Source organism: Camellia sinensis, chromosome 15 (genome assembly GCF_055761805.1).
Source record: "Camellia sinensis isolate YWXY chromosome 15, ASM5576180v1, whole genome shotgun sequence".
Classification (NCBI taxonomy): Eukaryota; Viridiplantae; Streptophyta; class Magnoliopsida; order Ericales; family Theaceae; genus Camellia; species Camellia sinensis.
The window spans coordinates 96,965,220-96,984,068 of record NC_138975.1 but is presented as its reverse complement, the minus strand read 5'-3'; the positions used below and the strand labels follow the sequence as shown (position 1 = coordinate 96,984,068).

Genomic DNA, 18,849 nt, shown 5'->3' with positions numbered 1-18,849 from the left:
TCGAAAACCCGCATCGGGCACCTTGGCAAAAGTTAGAGCCTGAAAAGTGAAGGTTAAAATACCCGAGTGTACCTTAACCGGAACTACGTAAGGCTTGATTCCCACGTTTAGAATACGTAGGCAACTTCATCCTGAAGTCCACCCCCCAACGCTTTCATAGCGCCTCAGTCCATGTAATGGTTTTGATCATCCTTGCCTTCTCTGAATCCGATAGTTCGGTTGTGACAACTGGATACATAGGCAACTTCGTCCTGAAGCCCAGCCCTCAACACCTTCAAAGTGACTGTGTCCATATATTGGTTTTGACCATCTTCGTCTTCTCCGTATCCGAGGAAGTTCGGTCGTGATCATCACTGGTAAGGACTGTTTACAATATGCTGCGACGTCATCCAGACAAGGGGCAACTTTTCATTGCCATGAGTCGCCGTTCAAACCAAGGGCAACTTTTCGTTGCCGTGCAGCGTCCTTCAAACAAGGGGCAATTTTCCATTGCCTCCGATCCGAGGTTGTGCATCTCGAGAATGAGTTCCGCGCTCGTTGGGCGGCGGTCGTTTGCAAATATAGTTTTTGAGAATTTTTACTGAGGTTGACCATTTTCTCAAAAATTATTTCATTTTCCAAAACTGGACCATTTTTCTTGGACCCAAAAAGGAAAATTTTCAGTGCTTATAGTCTGACTTGCATGATTTTCAAATCAAAAATTGAACAAGTGCGTTAATCTAACTCTCACATTGGTCAAAACTGTTTTAGTAGAAAAACCAAAACAAAAATGGTCAAAATGATGAACTAGGGGCACAGTTGAGTCAGGCGTTCTGTCTTTCCCCCGTCGTCAACATACTTGCCAGGAGGGCACTCTACCCAACAGAGGAAATAGCTGTGAGCTAACGGCATTGGGCATGAACCCGTAACTTCCTATTCATTCATTAATCACCTTGGGGAGGGACGAAAAATGAGAGAATAAAGAATAGAGAGGTGTAAGTTGAGAGAAAAAGCGAGCCAAAGGGTTTTGAGAGAAAAACCAAGCTTGAGTGCCAGAGTGATGTGAGAATCACAAATGAGAAAAGGGTGGGAAACAATACCCAGAGAAACTGGTTCCTCGTGATCTGAGGTCTCCCATCTCCGTTAACGCGTCTGTATGTCGTGTCTTTTGTTTTGTTTACCTCAACCTTTGTTTCGAGTCTTTTTCGAGTGTTACTCGATGTGTTTAGGTCGTGTACCTTTTGTTGAGTCACAATATGTTGCGCTCAGCTGTAGGCTCAATACCCGGTTGAAAACCCTTCTTCAAATTCAAAAATTGATCATTTTGTGCTCAGAATGCTGTGTCATTCTCCACATTTGTGCAAAAACATGATCTGGCTCCTTCATACCAACTGTAGGGTTCACCCCCGATAAGTGTGAACAGGAAAACACGGGCCTCTTCGAAGCCTCTCGGTTTTCAGATCGCATCTGAGTGTGTTTCAATTTCAGTGGATTCAACCTTCATGGTCCGTCTTGTCAGATTTGGGCTTTTTGTTCAGGATTTGTTGTGTGCAGAATGAACCGAGTGTAGTGTTAGGGGCTGTATGCAGACTAATCCCCAACAGAGTATGGGCTGTGCGTTCAGTTCGAGCAGTATGTTGCTTGGGCTGTTTTGTTATGAGGCCGTCTGGTTATCTGATCATTACAGTACAAATGCTCGATTTTTCAAACAACAGGTCAATTCCATTCACATTGAGGTGTAACATGATGTGATGCGATGCAATACATAAGATATGTAAATGTAACACTTTTTAAGCAAAAAAGTTTGTTCATTTCATTATCCTTTTCAAGTACATAGCTTTGAAAACAAAAATCTGCCTGCGGCAGTACAAGGTAATCTAACTACCAGCAAAGAGAAGAAAGGAAGAAAGGAAAAAAAAAAGAAGAAAAAGTACAAAAAAGAAGAAAAGCAGCAATCCGGATCATTATCAGTAGTCTCGGGCCCGGGAATCTATCCTCACCCTCTTCCTGGACGAAGGTCCAGGGGCATCGTCATCAGCATCGTCATCTGAGCCGGAGTCTGAGTCGTCTCCAACCTCCTCAGATGACCCGGCCTCTGCCTCTGCCTCGGACTCGTCATCATCATCATCATCGTCCTCATCAGGGGTCGGCACCCGAGAGCTACTCCCGACATGAACACGCCCCCCCTGGTACGGGGACGTACAGCGTCTCTACGCCCTCCTCGAGCAGGAATAGAGGGCCCAGCCAGAGCACCACCCACCAGAGGAATCTGGAAGGGAGGCTGAAAAGCGCAAACAGCAAATACATCAGAATACTGTGAGCAGTGTATCAGGACAGAATGCAGTGTATGAGTACAGTGTGTGAATGCCGTGAGCAGTGTATCAGTGCAGAATGCAGAGTACAGTGTGTGAATGCCGTGAGCAGTGTATCAATGCAAAATGCAGTGTACAGTGTGTGAATGCCTTGAGCAGTTTATCAGTGCAGAGAGCAGTGTATAAATACAATGTATGCAGTGTATCAGATGCTGTGAGACCAGTGTGTCAGGTGTTGTGTCGTGCATCAGATTACGTGAATCAGCTTGTGAATGGTTGAGACCGTCGTCAGAAGGACATACCGGAATACTATAGAGGGCCAGGAGGTCGAAGGTCCGCTGTAGCATCCCCATCATTGAGGCATTCAACTCTACGGACTGCCGGGTGTACTCGGAGGACGCCTGCAAGAGTACAAGATGTATCAGTATTCCGCGAAATATCAAATAAACTAAAATGAAATACCAATGCAAGATGCAAAATGAAGTAATACATACCGGAGGCAAGTCGAGGATACCGGCTAACTCATGACCAGCCGGGGGAGGAGCAAAGGGGATCTGGTAGGTCGCCCATCCTGCCTCTGTATGTCAGTAAAGTGGACAGAGCAGGCCAGCTGGTCCCCCCCCTCTCTGAACTCCACCCCTGCCGCGAACTTCAGCTCTCCTCAACGCTCCTGCTCCAGCCCCCGCTTCCGCTCCAGCTACCGGCGCCGCTGGCCTCTCTCCCTCAACCCGACAACCACCGCTCAAGGGTCGCATAATGTAGGTCCGGACGTACTCTGTGCAGTCGTCCTTGCCTCTATGATGCTCTGCACCCCAGCCGATGGTGTAGTCCCTCATCTGCTCAAGGGAGAACCCCTCTGTATGCCTCATATGTGTAGGAGGTGGACCCGGGACTATCTGCTCCGGTAAACCCAGGGTCTGACGCAAGAAATGCTCGCGCAGGTACCAAGCCAGACCGGGCCCTCCAACAGAATCCGGCAATAGACAGTCTCCTCTGCGCCCTCATAGTGATCCCCTCACCACGGCTAGCAACGGAGCCCAAGGCCGCCAGGTGATCTGAAAGTGAAATGTCGTTTGTTATCTGTCTGTTATCAAACATACAGTACTAAGTGAAGCCTAAGCAAAATTCTAAAGTTGAACATACCTCCGCGGCGGTGATGGTGTCGAAGTAGCGGCAGAAGAAAATAAAAGACTCTCGTGGCCTCTGCACGCATCGTACATCAAAGCAATGAGAAAATGGGACGCCAAGTGGGGTCTCCACATCAAGTACTGAGGCAAGCCTGGGAAAGTAGGCATACACCCACAACTGCAGGGCAGATATAAGTATGACTATCAGATAAAGCAAAATACAGAATAAAGCAAAAATGGTAGAGCCGTGTGATGTGCAGTGTATTGTACAGAGTATATGTGTGCCGCGTGTGCAGTATATAGTTAGTGAGAGGCAGACCGTGGTGTGTGCAATGTACAGAATACAGAAAACGTGAAGCAGAAATGTAAAAGGGAAAGAAGATGTACCTCCCAAGCTCGCCAATAGCCGCCGAGGAGCTGTCCGCTGAGGCAGAAAGAAGAGCTCATATAACCATACAATGTGGCCAAGCCTGCGCCACCCCAGTCATAGCGGCGGATCCGCCTGACATCCACCAGTGCGCTCAACAGACATAGAGGCATGGTGTTCGCCCGGTCGGCGAAAAGAGTCGTCTCGAAGAGGAACATGATGAAGCCCCGCGCATACTGATCCACCTCCTCTGGGGTCATCTGCGCCTCCTCCGCCAAGGCCGGCTAAATCCGGAAATGGCTCTCAAACGAAGAATACCTAACGAACCCTGCTCGAGCGAGGGGAGGCTGAGTGCCGAGCAGGTACAGCTGGGCAGCGTCCCACTCACCCATATCGGTGTCGAAGGGGATCGGATCACCCCCTACCCCGATACCGGTGATCATCGAGAAATCATAAGGGGTCATCGTCATGTCCCCCGCAGCGGAGAAGTGGAAGGAGTTGGTGGTCATCGTCAATTGCACTGTCTTGTGCATTTCAAATCAATTGCACTGCCTTGTGCACTCACGTTGTCTAAACGCATCGCGCTATTCTGCGCATCTTATTGCATTTTGCATGCATTCAATCTTGCTAACTTGCGTAGACCGCATGTTTTGCTTGCGTGGACCGCATTTCTTCCTTTTAATTTCATTACTTGCGTAGACCGCATGTTTTGCTTGCGTAGACCGCATGTTTATAATTAATTATGTTACTTGCGTAGACCGCATGTTTGTAATCAATTTCATTACTTGCGTAGACCGCATGTTTTGCTTGCGTAGACTGCATGTTTACAATTAATTACGTTACTTGCGTAGACCGCATGTTTGTAATCAATTTCACTACTTGCGTAGACCGCATGTTTATAATTAATTACGTTACTTGCGTAGACCGCATGTTTGTAATCAATTTCATTACTTGCGTAGACCACATGTTTTACCTGCGTAGACCGCATACTTTCCTTACGTAGACCGCATGTTTTATCTGCGTAGACCGCATGTTTTCCTTGCGTAGACCGCATGTTTCCCTTGCGTAGACCGTATGTTTATAATCAATTACGTTACTTGCATAGACCGCATGTTTGTAACCAATTTCATTGCTTGCGTAGACCGCATGCTTATGATCAATTTCATTGCCTGCGTAGACCGCGTGCTCCACTTACATGTCTGTACCTTCACAGCATTGTTATGCTTCTCGCTCGTTTTGCGTTGTCACGCATTTTCAAGTACATTAATGTGCATATTGTTAATCACATTGTACCTGTTAAGTTTGTTTTCTTTGCAGGCACGATATTGTATGTACGGTTCATTTAAGGCTGGTGCAACCAGACGAACCGGACAGGTATGATGTACTCCGAGTGAGACATATTAGGAATTTTGTTCGGTCTAGGAGACCCTAAATCCTCTGAAGGTGCAAGTCCTTCGGTGTTTGTCGTGCCCGAACGACTTTTGATAAGTTGCATTATACATGTATTTCAAGCGACTTGCGTCGTCGCATATTCAAGTCCACGTGTATCTTAAAAGCCGCGCGTTGTCGCGCACTTCGAAATCATACACCATCATGCATTTGCATTTCAAAAACAAAAACAAAACAAAAAATATAGTTGCATTGTCATGCATCATCATAAATAGTTGCATTGTCATGCATCATTGCATATTTGTGGATATTGCATTGTAGTTTGCATGCATTTATTGAATTACCTCCGCCTATGGCTTGCGCCTTTCCATGATTAAGCTTGGTGCGGTATGCGCCCATACTTTTCACGTCGAAACATAGTTCAGTAGACCGTTCTATGTTAGACGCGGCTTGTATGTGTACATGCCTTTCCTAGGCAAGATTTGGTTTGGCCCGCAGGCCATATCCATCGTATCTTTTCCATCCCAGTGCATATTGCATTGTAATTCGCATGCATTCATTGCATCACTTCCATCTACGGCTTGCGCCTTTCCATGGTTGAGCTTGGTCTGGTATGTGCCCATACTTTTCACGTCGAAACATAGTTCAGTAGACCGTTCTATGTCAGATACGGCTTGTATGTGTACATGTCTTTCCTAGGCAAGATTTGGTTTGGCCCGCAGGCCATATCCATTATATTGCATTTCCATTCCATTGCAGATATTGCATTGTAATTTGCATGCATTCACTGCATCACCTTCCATCTATGGCTCGCGCCTTTCCATGATTGAGCTTGGTCTGGTATGTGCCCATACTTCTCGTGTCGAAACATAGTTCAGTAGACCGTTCTATGTTAGACGTGGCTTGTATGCGTACATGCTTTGCCTAGGCAAGATTTGGTTTGGCCCGCGTGCCATATCCATTGCCATTTCTCCAGCATTTTCATTATATATTACATTGTAGTGTAATTATTGCATCCAGCATTAGGATCATTGTCCTTTCCCCAGCGGGTCATTTCCCCACCTTTGTCATTCCCCCCAATACTTGTTCTTATGTCCGTCTACATTACTCATAGTTCTGTTGATCGTTCTATGGTAGACGGACTTGTTACCTCCATCAATCTATTTGACATAGGTGTGGTTTCGAACCGCTCATGATTGGATCATGATTCAATTGCTTCACTTATAGTTTGCATTGTTTCAATTCCATTGCATCTTTATTTGCATTATTTATACATTGTTTTGTATATATTGCATATCATTTTGCATCCATTTTTGCATTGTCATGCATGTTGCTAACAACATCGTACCTGTTGAGTTATTTTCTTTGCAGGCACGATATTGTATGTACGGTTCATTTGAGACTGGTGCAACCAGACGAACCGCACAGGTATTGTATCCTCCGAGTGAGACGTATCGAGAATTGCATAATTCTCTTACATCCTTTCTGCATTATAGTGCAGTTTGGTGTATGCTAGCTTAAAATGGTCGCATGTATGCTTCATTACAGCTTTCTTTGCATGATCATAAGTTATGTCCGGCTCTGTGCATTGTCTTGCATTTTGCCCCTGCCTTCGGGCGCATATCTTGTTTGTCTTGTATGTTTGTCTTAGTCTTCGGCCTTGTCAAAAATGGGTCGTCTTTGGGCTTTGACATTCACTCCCGTCATTGTTATGACTTTCGAGTTCTGTCAAAGAGGGGCAACTGTAGACACCCCATTTTTGACCGTCCTCAAGACTTGGATGTCACCATTGGAACACTTGGTGATTACCTTTGTTTGTGTTCGTCTTAAGTTCCCGGAGGTCTCGGTTGCGCGCCTTGCCTTAGGATTTCTCGACTCGACCGTGTTGTGTCTGGTTTTGCACCAAACACTTGTGTTTTGCCCCAAACACTTGTGTTTTGCCTTGGAGGAGCAGGGAATGCCTTGTGAGGCGTCCCCACACATCACCGGCCATGGCTTGAGGCCACCGACCAGTGATTTTGTGCCATCGGCAATGTATATTGCCGGTCGGCACTCTTTGTTGCCGGTCGGCCATTTATTTTGCCAAAATGGAAATTTTGAATGGCCGATCACTATTCATCTACTTTTGGTAGATATTTTGTGCTAGCTGTGATAGCTGGCACCCACTCTGTTCTCCTCCATACACGTGTATGGAGGGATTTCTCTATTGACAAGCTTTACAAGAGAGAGTTCTATAAGAGAGAGTCTCCTCTCTTGGATTTAGGGTTAGAAAACATAGTTAGGGAGCTCTGATATTAGGGTTAGGAATTTATATATATTCTATCTCTATACCTCTCTTTCTTGAGTGTTCTAGGTGTGTTTGTTCATAGTATTGTACACAAACACACACTACTACACCTTTTCTTGGTTATTGAGGGCCAAAGGAGTGTTCTTGGAGTTCTTGGAGCTGGTTTGGAGCTAAAGAAGCTGCTGGAGCTTCATTTGTGAAGAAAGTCTTCAAGGGTAACAACTTTGCCCCTTTTTACCCCTTTCTTGCATAGCCTTTTTGCTTACCTTACAACTATTTTTGTGTTTAGTATATAACATAAAAAAGTTCTATTTTTAGGCCCTCTAAATAGTTTGTTTAGAGTGTTTTGTGACTTGAGGTTGTTTGACCCCTCTTAAGCCTTGTAAGGCTCCATTTTGTGCCATTTTGGGTGAGCTCCGAGACCTTGGTGTTTGGGCCTCCTCACCACTGAAATCTTGAGGGATTTCAGAGGTGGGGATGGTGCCTTGAGGTCCCAAGAAGGAGAGGGCCACCCCCTCTCCTTGTTGTCCTTGAAAAGGACCATTTTTGGCCTCTTGAGGGAGCACCATGTTTAGGTTCATGTTGACCATGCCTTAGCTGATTTTTGTGCTTATTATGTCATAATATGCCTCTATTTTTAGTTGGTTTTGTTACACCATGCTTGCTTAGCATACATGCCTTGTAATGCCATTTTGTTGCCTTAACATGCCTTAGGTTGTAAACCGTTGTTCTAGCATGCTTTAGGCTTAGCTTTGTGAAGCTTTCATGCTTATTTTGTTATGTTTAAGATCTGTCGTTAGCCATTTTGGTCGACCATGGCATGCATTATATAGCCCCTTTGCATTTTTGGTTTGTTGGCCTTAAGTGTATGAGTGTGTTGCATGCATCACTTGCTTCGATTTAGTGGTTGGGATCATTTTCCATGTTATTTCAGTCCATTTGATATGCTTGTATGCTTGCCTTGGACACCTCTTTAATGCTTTGAAAGCTTATGTTGTATGCTCCATGTTTTGGCCTTTATGCATGCTTTCGAATTTGAGTCACTTAGATGCCATCTAGAGGGTCCCTTTGCATGGTCTAGGTCTGCCTTGGACCTGTTTTAAGCCTTCTTGGCCTTGTGAGGCTTGGTTGGCTTAGCCATGGTTTAAGTCTCCTTTGACATGCTTTAAATGCTTGGGCCATTTGCTTGCTAATGTTTGTCTTGTTTAAGTTGGTTTGGCACCTCTTATAGCATGATTTTCATGACTTATAATGCATGCCATACGTCCATGATTATTCCCTTTTAAGTGTGCTTAAAAGTTGTCCTTTGATGCTTAAGCGTTAGGCCTTAACATGTGCATGTGTGTATGTGTGTTTGGTCCCATTTTCTTAAGCTTTGGGCCACTGTTTTGGACCTAACTTAGAGCTGTCCAATTAGTGTAAATCCATCCCTTGCATGCCATTCAAGTATTGTTACATCATCCCATGCTTGCATGCTTTGGTTGCACATGTTACATGCTTGAAATCACTTGCATTCGCCTTGCATTCCATTGGTCAAGTTGCTAGCATGTTGCGTGATTGGATTACATCTTGCATGCTCTAATGGTTTGCATAATTGTGGCATGCTTGTTTGTTTTGTTGCTTAGTTTGTGTACCTAATGTGCATTGCATGTTTGTATGCTCTCTTTTATGCCATGTTGCATATTAGCTAGCATGCTTAGGTTGCATCGCATTGAACATGCATGCTTTGCCTCTTGAAGTCAAGTGATAGAGGTTGGGCCTTTATGTGCTTATTTGGTTTGCATTTCATTTGACATGAAAATGCACAACTTGGTCTCTTAGGCCATCACGCATTGAAATGCGCGATTGATGGTCCGAGAACTAAGGACCATGTCCCTTTGAGTCATACACATGATAAGGGATAGGATTGGTGCATACATTGCTTGAATTACATTGCCATGCAAAGCCCTGTCCTCTGCTGCTATCAAACAAATTCTGCAGGAACTTTTTGCCGATCGACTGCACAGAGTGCCGACCGGCAATCTATCAGTGGCCGATAACTTCATTTGTGGCCGATGACCACCAAATCACAGCCGGTGATAATCCCCTCCAGCTGGTGGTGTCTCCCAATGTCTAGGGAAGCAATTCTGAGACTTTGGAAGTTTTCAGAGTGGCAGAGCAGGGAAAACAGAGGCAGCTTGCGCATGGCAATGGACTTCCGAGCAAGACCCAAGCACGCGTGCATTGAGCCCTCTTCCCGAGGCCCTTTTCCTTGCTTTTCTAAGCTTAGTTAATTTGTTAATTAATTAGGTAATTTGTAATAATTAATTAGCTTGCGAGTTAGTTAATTTGTATTCTTCTTTCGGTCCCTCCGAGCGAGGGCGAACTTGTATTAAGTGTGGGTGCGTGTGTGCATGTCTTCCAACCCCCACTTCTTTCTCCCTTTTACTTACCTGCTTTGATGGTTAGTAATAGGTCATGTTTAATTTAGCATATCTTATGACATGCATGCGTGCATCATTCATCAGTATTGCATGCACCGGGCTTGGCGCATCATGTTAACTGCACTAGTATTTCAAATCTAACTTGAATACATGCTACTTGTGCATTTTCACATGTCATTCATAGACTAGCCGAGCCTACTCTAGTGACATTCCGTATGCGTTGCATTAGGCATTTGAACATGGACTTGGATCATACAATGATTGCTAACGAGTTCTTTGTTTTAGCACGGAGTACGATATAAGTATTTATGCTTTAGCATCCTTGCATGCGTGTGAGTGTTGCCATGATAGCCTGATTACCATGAGGCTAACTGCTTATGTGATATAACTGCTTAAATGCCTGTGGGTGAAGGTTGGATTGTCTGAGTTGGAATAGCTCATTGAAATCCGTGTTTTAGCCTACTTGCGAGTAGCAAATTCCAAAATATTTTTCCAAAACAAATCGGATATGCAATGCTTATTCCCAAATTAGGCAGTCTAGTCTATACTTGTTTGTTGTGCACATAGCATAGTAATTCTAGGCTAATAACCGGAATAAGAACACATAACGTTTTCAAAAACGGATATCATGGTTAGTGGAGGCCGATCTTCGGATCGGGCGAGAGGAAGTGCTCATAGCTGACCTTCCCCAATCGTACTCAAGTTCCCGAGCCGAGGCAACTTTGGTGATGACGAACACGTGGCCTTTGGCACCGAGTCAGGGTTTCCTAAATTTCCCAAAATAAAATATTTAGGTGGCGACTCTGTATCTGGCAAAGCAGTCCATGTTTGGCACTTCTTTTCAAAAATCTGTTTCTCAAAACGATTTGCCAGATTTGGACTCTTTGGTTCAGATTAAGAACCGTGACACAAAATCGAGTCCGAACTGTAGCAGGGTCCCTCACGGGCGTTGTTACAATAACCCCACATGCAAATCATAATCCCCTTTCTACCTCTCAATACACTATAAGCATTTACACTATATATATATATATATATGTATATCTACAACCTTCCCTGACCATAGGCCCAAGGATTTAAAAAGGTGACTGGTATGAAACTATTAACACATATGTACATTCAAACAAGATAACCGAAGTAATACATACTACCAATCCCATCTCCATAATATGAAAACCGACAACATGTATATATACATATCCAAAATGAGATAACTAAAGTAATACATATTACCAATCTCATCTCCACCAGCCTACAGCATGGATGGCAGATCCAACAATACCAATACCACATAAAACTTTACCGGCCTCACCCGGAAGGAGGTGCTCCTCAAGTCATACTTTACCGGGTGCAAATCAAAAGGGAGTGAAGAACCTATCACAAGGCGCCACGCTTTGCCGGCTAAGATACAGTGGGGAATGGACCCCCTTTTCACACTTTACCGGGCATAAACCGGAAAGGACAAGGAAACTTCTGTCAAGGCACCACGCTTTGCCGGCTAAACAAGGCGAGAAACGGACCCCCAAATATCATCACAATAAAAGCATAATCACGTTAACTGACATCAATAATACACGGTGTAATACATATACATAGTCCGATTACCACCATAACAATCGTAATCAGTTAATTTCTTAACTCATTTCTTTTAAAATATACTCCGTGAACCACTATTCCACACGGGTTTTACTTTATTTCAAACATTTCCAAAACACATCATGGGGTACTAAATATCAAGACCATAACTATTCAACAATAGTCTCTCAACGAAAACAACACATACAGACGTTCCAATTATCTATTTAACAACATAATTCATAACTCAACAATGGAATTGTCTATTCACAATGTCCACTTCCAACCAACAACATATCATCTCATATCACACAGTCCATCCTACACTAATACACATGGCATATATCTCACAACAATCAATACCATCCTCCACCGATGGTCAATGACAAACTCTAGACGCCAATTACATAATCCGAAATAATAGATACTCCCTTAGGTAATTCCACATCATAACCCTATTTCTTTTTAACATTAACCTTTTCTTTAATATCCCAAATCAATAAACAAAACACCAAACTTTTCCAATTTATATCCTGAACATGATTTATAACCCACCACCAATTATACACACAGCCTAAAAACTCACCAATATAAACCCAAATTCACCCACATGCTTTTTTTACAAAAACTAACAATAAACTATGTTTTTAAATGTCATAAAAATTACCACAAGTCTATCTATAGTGAAGTATTGAAAAGAAGCTCAAGAATTCCTACCTCTTGAAGTGAAGGGGAGACAAGCCAAAAATCCACTGACAACAAAAACACGATCCGCTTAGATCAAAAGGAAGCCCTCGCGGCACTCTACGTTTTGATCTATAGGATTAGGGATAGAAAATGGGTGTAACTAGATGAAACCCAGGCTTTTAGGTCCAAGAAACCCTAAAATGGCGAAAAATAGAGAGAGAGAAAAGCAAAATGTGACTTTTTATGTGCACTACAGCCTTATATAGACGCATAGACCGCTCGAGAGCAAGAAATGATACTCGAGCGTCCAGACACAAAAAGTGTGACCGCTTGAGCGCAAGAAGTATCACTTGAGCGTAGAATACAAACTCTCAGAAGTTTTACAGACAAGTGACCACCGTTCGAGCACAAGAAGTACCGTTCAAACACTGCTCGAGCCCATGAATGGCTGCTCGAGCGAAGAATGACAATTCCCAGTATCTTTGTAGACGTGCAAAAGTGCTAGAAGTTCACAATGACCGCTTGAGCTCAGGAAGTGCCGCTTGAGCATAGAAGCAAAATTCTGGGCAACAACAATTTGAGAAACAAGTTACCAGCCTGTTCGCAACACAACCAAGACATTTCAATAACCATACCCAATAAACAATGAGTAGAAACAAAACATGAACAACCAAAAAGCAATGAAACCCGGATCCAAAACATCAACGGGTCGGATTCAAACTAGGGTCGCTATATAAACTTTCTCGCGCGGGTACCAACACATCACACACCATTTTTCCAAAACCTGACTCTTTACCCAAACTCACATGCTATTTACCACCCTTTTAACAATCTTTCCGAAGTTTTCAAGCATTCGTATATTCATTAAAGTAAAATTAATCTTTCACCATCCAAGCAATTGTAACAAAAAAAAAAAAAAATGAAGTGGCAATATCCAATCTCTCAAGAACATTTTGAATTCACAATTCTTCATTCAAATACCACTTCAATATCATGAACCAATCATCAATTTAAAGAGTTAAGAGTCAAAAGTCAATTTCATTTTATCACATCATTTATAAAATTTCAAAATTAGGGTTACTTTTGTAAGATTTGGGGCTTTTGCCCTTCCAACATATACAAATATTTGTTTAATCAAAAACTTCTATAATTTATGGCTAAAAATAGAAATCTTAAGAAAATTTTGGGAAAAATACATTTTTGTTAAAAAACTTCATTTTATACATCTATCAATTTAACAATGTTGTGGCAACACCCTATAATCATTTCCAAATTAAAGAGATACAAGTTTAAAAGTAGCCCTACCTCAAATTTCAGACTACAAAACTAGATTGTCGACGGACTCTTTATAAAATCACAATCCAATCGGTAGAAAGCTTAGTTCTTACTCAAAAGCAACCTTTGCAAGCAATGGGTTTGTGAATCTAAAGCCAAGTTTGGCATGTGGCAAAAAAGCTAAAAAGTCAAAAAGTTAGTCAAAAAGTTAAAAAGTTGACATTATTCATCAAAAGTCAAAAAGTACGGCTGCATAACTCTCAATCCTAATTTTCCTCTACACACTAATTTACACAATTTTTTAATACATATTTTTTCATAAAAAGTCAAAAAGTTAACCTAAACAACCATATTTTCTTCCTCAACTTTTTAGTCCAAAAAGTCAAAAAGTACACTTATTTAGGGCATCCCAAACAACTCCTAAATAGAAATACAAGATTTTTAGAGAGAAATATCTAGGAATTTCGAAGTTAGAGAGAGAGAAAAGAAGAGAGAAGAAAAAAAAAGAAAAAAAATGATCTAAAAGTCACTTTTTAAGTGACTGATATCGCGCAAATTGCTCAAGCAGTCATTTCACCACTCGAGCGGTGAATGAAATCCCTCAATATCTTCGCCTACAAAACGAGATACTGAGAACCCCCTCATTTTCGCTCGAGGGACCACTTGTTCGCTCAAGCGATCCCTTGACCTGCAAAATAAACTGTTGGGAGCACCTCATCACCGCTCGAGCGGTCACTTGAAACGAATTGTCACATTTTTTATTTTGGAGGACATTTTGTTTTCACTTTTACCTTTTAATTTATTTGTTGACTTTTTTTTGACTATCTGTTCAAATTTATATCTATTTGTTCAAAAAAAATTGACTATTTGTTCAAATATTTTGAATATCTATTCAATTTTTCTCCGTATCTGTTCAAATATCTATCGAAATTTTATTATTTGTTTAATTTTTTTCCATGAATTCTATCTATCAAAATTCTATCTGTTCAAATTTTTATATTTTTCTATCTGTTGAAATACAAGCACACCAAATCCTATCTATTGAGCCAAACCAACCTTATCTGTTATAATACCAAGCCAAATCAAACCAAACCATATATGTTCAAATATTTTTTCTACATGTTCAAATCTCTCTCTCCCTCCCTCCCTTCCTATTGCAATCATCATCAACAACAACCACAATAACAACAAAGAACAATCAAGAACTACAAAAAAAAAATAAAACAAAACAAAACAAAAAGAAAAAAAAAAAAAAAAATGAACATATCTCAGATATGATAAATGCAATAACAGCAGCAACAACAACAACAACAAAGGTGGGTTTCAAACCAGAGACCTCGCCATTGATGGAGCAGATATAAGTACAAATCTAACTCTAGTGAAGAAGATTACGGTAAGCTAGACAAAATTAGGACGCCAAATTAGGCGACCCAGATCTACGAATCGCATAGATCTGGATTGAGTTTATCGAGATCTAACTAGTTCAAGTAGAAAGTCACCGTCGGTGGTTGAACCTAGCTGTTGAGGGACTGGTTCTCCAGCAGAATGCATAGAACGATGACAATTTGAAGTGGGAAGTTCAGATCATCCAAGTTCTTTCTATACAGATCATTATCAAAGATCATAGATCTATTAAACCCTAGGGTCTCCGATCAATGCCGTTGTTCGACACCGATCTGCAAAGAAAATAAGCAAAATAGATTAATAAAAAATTAAAAAAAAAATGATTCATAGATCTGTACTGTGAATATCTGGACATGGATAACTGTAAAAGGAAAGAGGATGAGAGAGAAGCAATAGCATGGGCGAAGTCGGAAAAAGAATCAATCGATCGATAGATCGCCAAGAGAACTCTCTCTATTGCAGAAGCATGACGACGATGAGGGATGCACAACGGAGCGAGCGGGCTTGGAGGCCATTGGAATCTTAAGGGCGAGATTGTCTATGATCAAGCGCACGAAAGGATATATATCCATTGTTGCCCCTCCGACGAGTTGTAGGGCTCAGATTTGGACTTCAATCTACACCGCCGCCATGGGTGGCCTTCAAGTTAACTAGGCGATCTGTAGAGGAGGCAAACCGGAGAGATGAGAGAGAGAGAGAGAGAGAGAGAGAGAGAGAGGAAGACAGAGTGGTTTGGCTTTTAGGGCATGTTTGATGGGGTGGATTAGAACATGAGATAGGAATTATTATGTGGCTCAATTATTTTATGTTTGTTTTAACACTTTGGTTTAGGATTATTAATCTAATGAATAATTAATCCAATAAATTCGTAAGATTATTAGTAATGAGGTAGGGGTGAGATTATTAGTCCAATCTATATTAATCCAATTGGATAGTGAATATCACACTAATTTAATAGGATTATTAATACTTCACTATTAATCTTGTGAATCAAGCATGACCTTAGAGTACCGGCAACCGGGCACACGCGATGCGTGTACAAACTTATTTGGAAACTCAATTGATGAAAATAAAAATTCAATTGTACTACACGCATTAGAGTATAAAATGAGAGGTTTGTCCCTCGTATAATAAATATATCGGCTGTGATTGGGGCCTCGAATTTGAGGCTCGAAATTGCCTCAAATGCTATTTTTTTTTTTTTTTTTTTTTGGGCTTATACATTAAAAAAAAATAAATAAAAATAATAATAATAATAACAAGCAAAACATCAACCCAGCAAAAAAAAAAAAAATAGAAATTCGAGCCAAATTTGAGCCAAAAATTTGAGGCCTCAATCTTTTTCCTAAATATATATACGTGGTTAGTTTGGTCATTTTATTTAAACTTGTCTTTCTGGACAAACTATTTTAATGCATGGATTTTTGACCAAACAAAATCTAATTTTAGATTTATGGACCGAATGCCCTATATATATATAGATTTGGGTGTATTTTGAAGAGTAATTTGTGGGAGAGAAAAAAAAACGTAAGACGCATTGAGAGTAAATTAAAACTCTAAATAATTTAATAAAGTGTACTAAAAATTTTGGTGTGCTTAATGATTTTTTTAGTACAAATAGAATCTCCCATTGTGTTAGTTATTGCAGACTTTCTAGTTATGGTGGACTAATAGTCTATTTGATATAAATATTTTTTATACTTATAATAATCTCTTATCGATTTACCCAAAAAGAAAAAAAAAAACTTCGATTGAAATTTAAGGACTAAATTGCTACCATTTGAGAGTGAGGAAACACAACAAAATTTAAGAATAGTTGAAGGGTGAAAATTGTAATTTATCCCTTTATTTTTATGATTTAAAAAAATTAAAATAAAATCACAATTGGAATTTTTTGAGGAAGCTACAAGAAAAATAAATATATGTGGTGAAGAATAGATACCTGCCGGTATGCTTATAATATCTCTGACCTCATTGTTAGCGTGGGCCCTATGGGCTATTTTGGCAACATAATTTGTATTCATTATTTTTTTGTTAGTAGCAAAAGTTAAAAGTTGATTTTTTGTCTCTTTTTTCATTTGGGAAGTTGGTTTTTAGCCAACGGTGAAATTACAATTTTACCCCTCATGGGTCAAAATGTGTTACATAGGTGAAGTTGTAAATATTTTAAATAAATAGGGGTAGTTTGGTTATTTTATTATGATTTGACATCATAAACAAACATTAATCAAAAAAGTCAAAAGTCACTTTTTATCAACTTTCCAAATCATTTGTCTAAAAAAGCCAAAAGTTTGGTTAAAAGTTAAAAAATCACTTTTTACCATCTTCCCAAAACAATCTTATATGATATAGTAGACACAGTTTGATTTTTTTTATTTTTTTTAAAAATTTTTTTAGATAGGACACAATTTGATTTAATTCAGTCTGTTTTGAAAATTTAAGATGATATTACACCGTTGAAAATGAGAGTTTTAATCTTTTTAATTGGCAATTTTATTTTATTTTTTCACAAGATAACGGTTCTTAGTTAGCTACCTTCTCCCTAGGGGTGAGATTCCTGTTGTGTTCACAACAATTCAACACTAACAAAGCCAATTTAATTAAACGTGTCAATTACTTTAACACTAACAGGACTTACTTATAATCATGTTGACTCTAATGCGACACGTTTAATATGATTAGCAAAAGTTTATATTTCAAATTATAGACATATTGTATCACCTATTTAAAAATAAAAACAAAACAAAAATTGTTTTATATTACATAACTTGTTTAAAAATTGACACACAATGATAATATATATATATATATATGCCAATGTCTATAAAAATAATTAAAAATATTCATTACTAATCTATTGCACATCCAATCTAAACTATAAACAATTGTCACTCATTGATATTTAATGATAAATTGCAAATACACTCCCTAAAGTTTACTTAAAATACAGATTGCTCCTTATAATTTGAAAAATTATAAATATCCCCTTGTCATAAGTTTTATTTAACAGAATTAACTAAAAAATGAAATTCCTAAATACTCTTCTATATAATAATAAAATTACCTGAATTATTAATTGAAATATATTTCTAACAATATTAAAAATTATTAATTTACTTGATAATATATTAAAAAAATGGATCATTTGACTCATTTGCAAGTTGTAACTTGTATGCCACGAAGAATAAAAAAAAAAGTTTTATGGCTATCGTTTGATTAAAGAGTTCTTCAAGATTTTGGGAGAGACAGACAATTTATCAAATCACAGTCGACAGTCGATTTATCATTAATTTAGGATTGCACTTCATTAGGTATATATATTATATAGAGATTTAAGTTTTAATCTACTAGATAAGAATGAATTATTTAAGATCTTATAGTTACTAAATTCATGTTGTATCGGGTTACATGCAAGTCAATAGTGGGTTCATGTCAAAGTGTTGACACGAATTTTTACGTGGATCAAACGTGTCCATTTCAAATTTCGCGTGTTCAACCCAAATATGATCCATTTAATATTTGTGGTTTTGAGTTGTGTCATATTCAGGTTCGAGTTAAAAAATGATTAACCTTAATCTTCTGATTACGTGTACGGTTCGAATCGTGTTAACGGGTTACATGTCAAATTCCCACCCCTTCCTTCTCTCAATAGACAGAAATCTGAAATTTCACTCATCTTGACACTTAAGTGTTCAATTGCCGTAGCTCATTTTCCTTTGTTTAATGAGTTATTTTTTGCATCTTTCTTGTTATATATATACTAGTGATCAGCATACGCATCTGAAAAAAAAAAACTAATAATATAAGAATAATAACAAATAAAAAAAATGAACATATAACATGTGTTGTTGAAGTGGTAATTGCCTTCTTAATCTAAGGCATGATCTTGATTTCAAATCCTATTTTCCTCTAAGGCTTGGTTTGGGAAGTAGGTTGGTTTTTTGACTTTTTGGCTTTTTTGGCTATTTTAGCCTGGGCTAAAAAGCTTGGTTTGGGAAGGGCTTTTTGATTTTTTGGCTTTTTT

The 18,849-nt window shown here is 39.7% G+C and overlaps 1 long non-coding RNA gene across 1 annotated transcript; it reads right to left on the bottom strand.

The window, feature by feature from the left end:
- Positions 1–1,766: 1,766 nt before the first annotated feature.
- LOC114273264 (uncharacterized) lies at positions 1,767–15,575 on the bottom strand. Its single transcript, XR_014356227.1, has 5 exons — positions 3,806–15,575; positions 3,435–3,596; positions 2,786–3,346; positions 2,594–2,692; positions 1,767–2,260 (listed from the first exon to the last, which is right to left on the bottom strand). It is a non-coding gene; the product is annotated as an uncharacterized LOC114273264 (long non-coding RNA).
- Between the last annotated feature and the right edge of the window lie 3,274 nt (positions 15,576–18,849).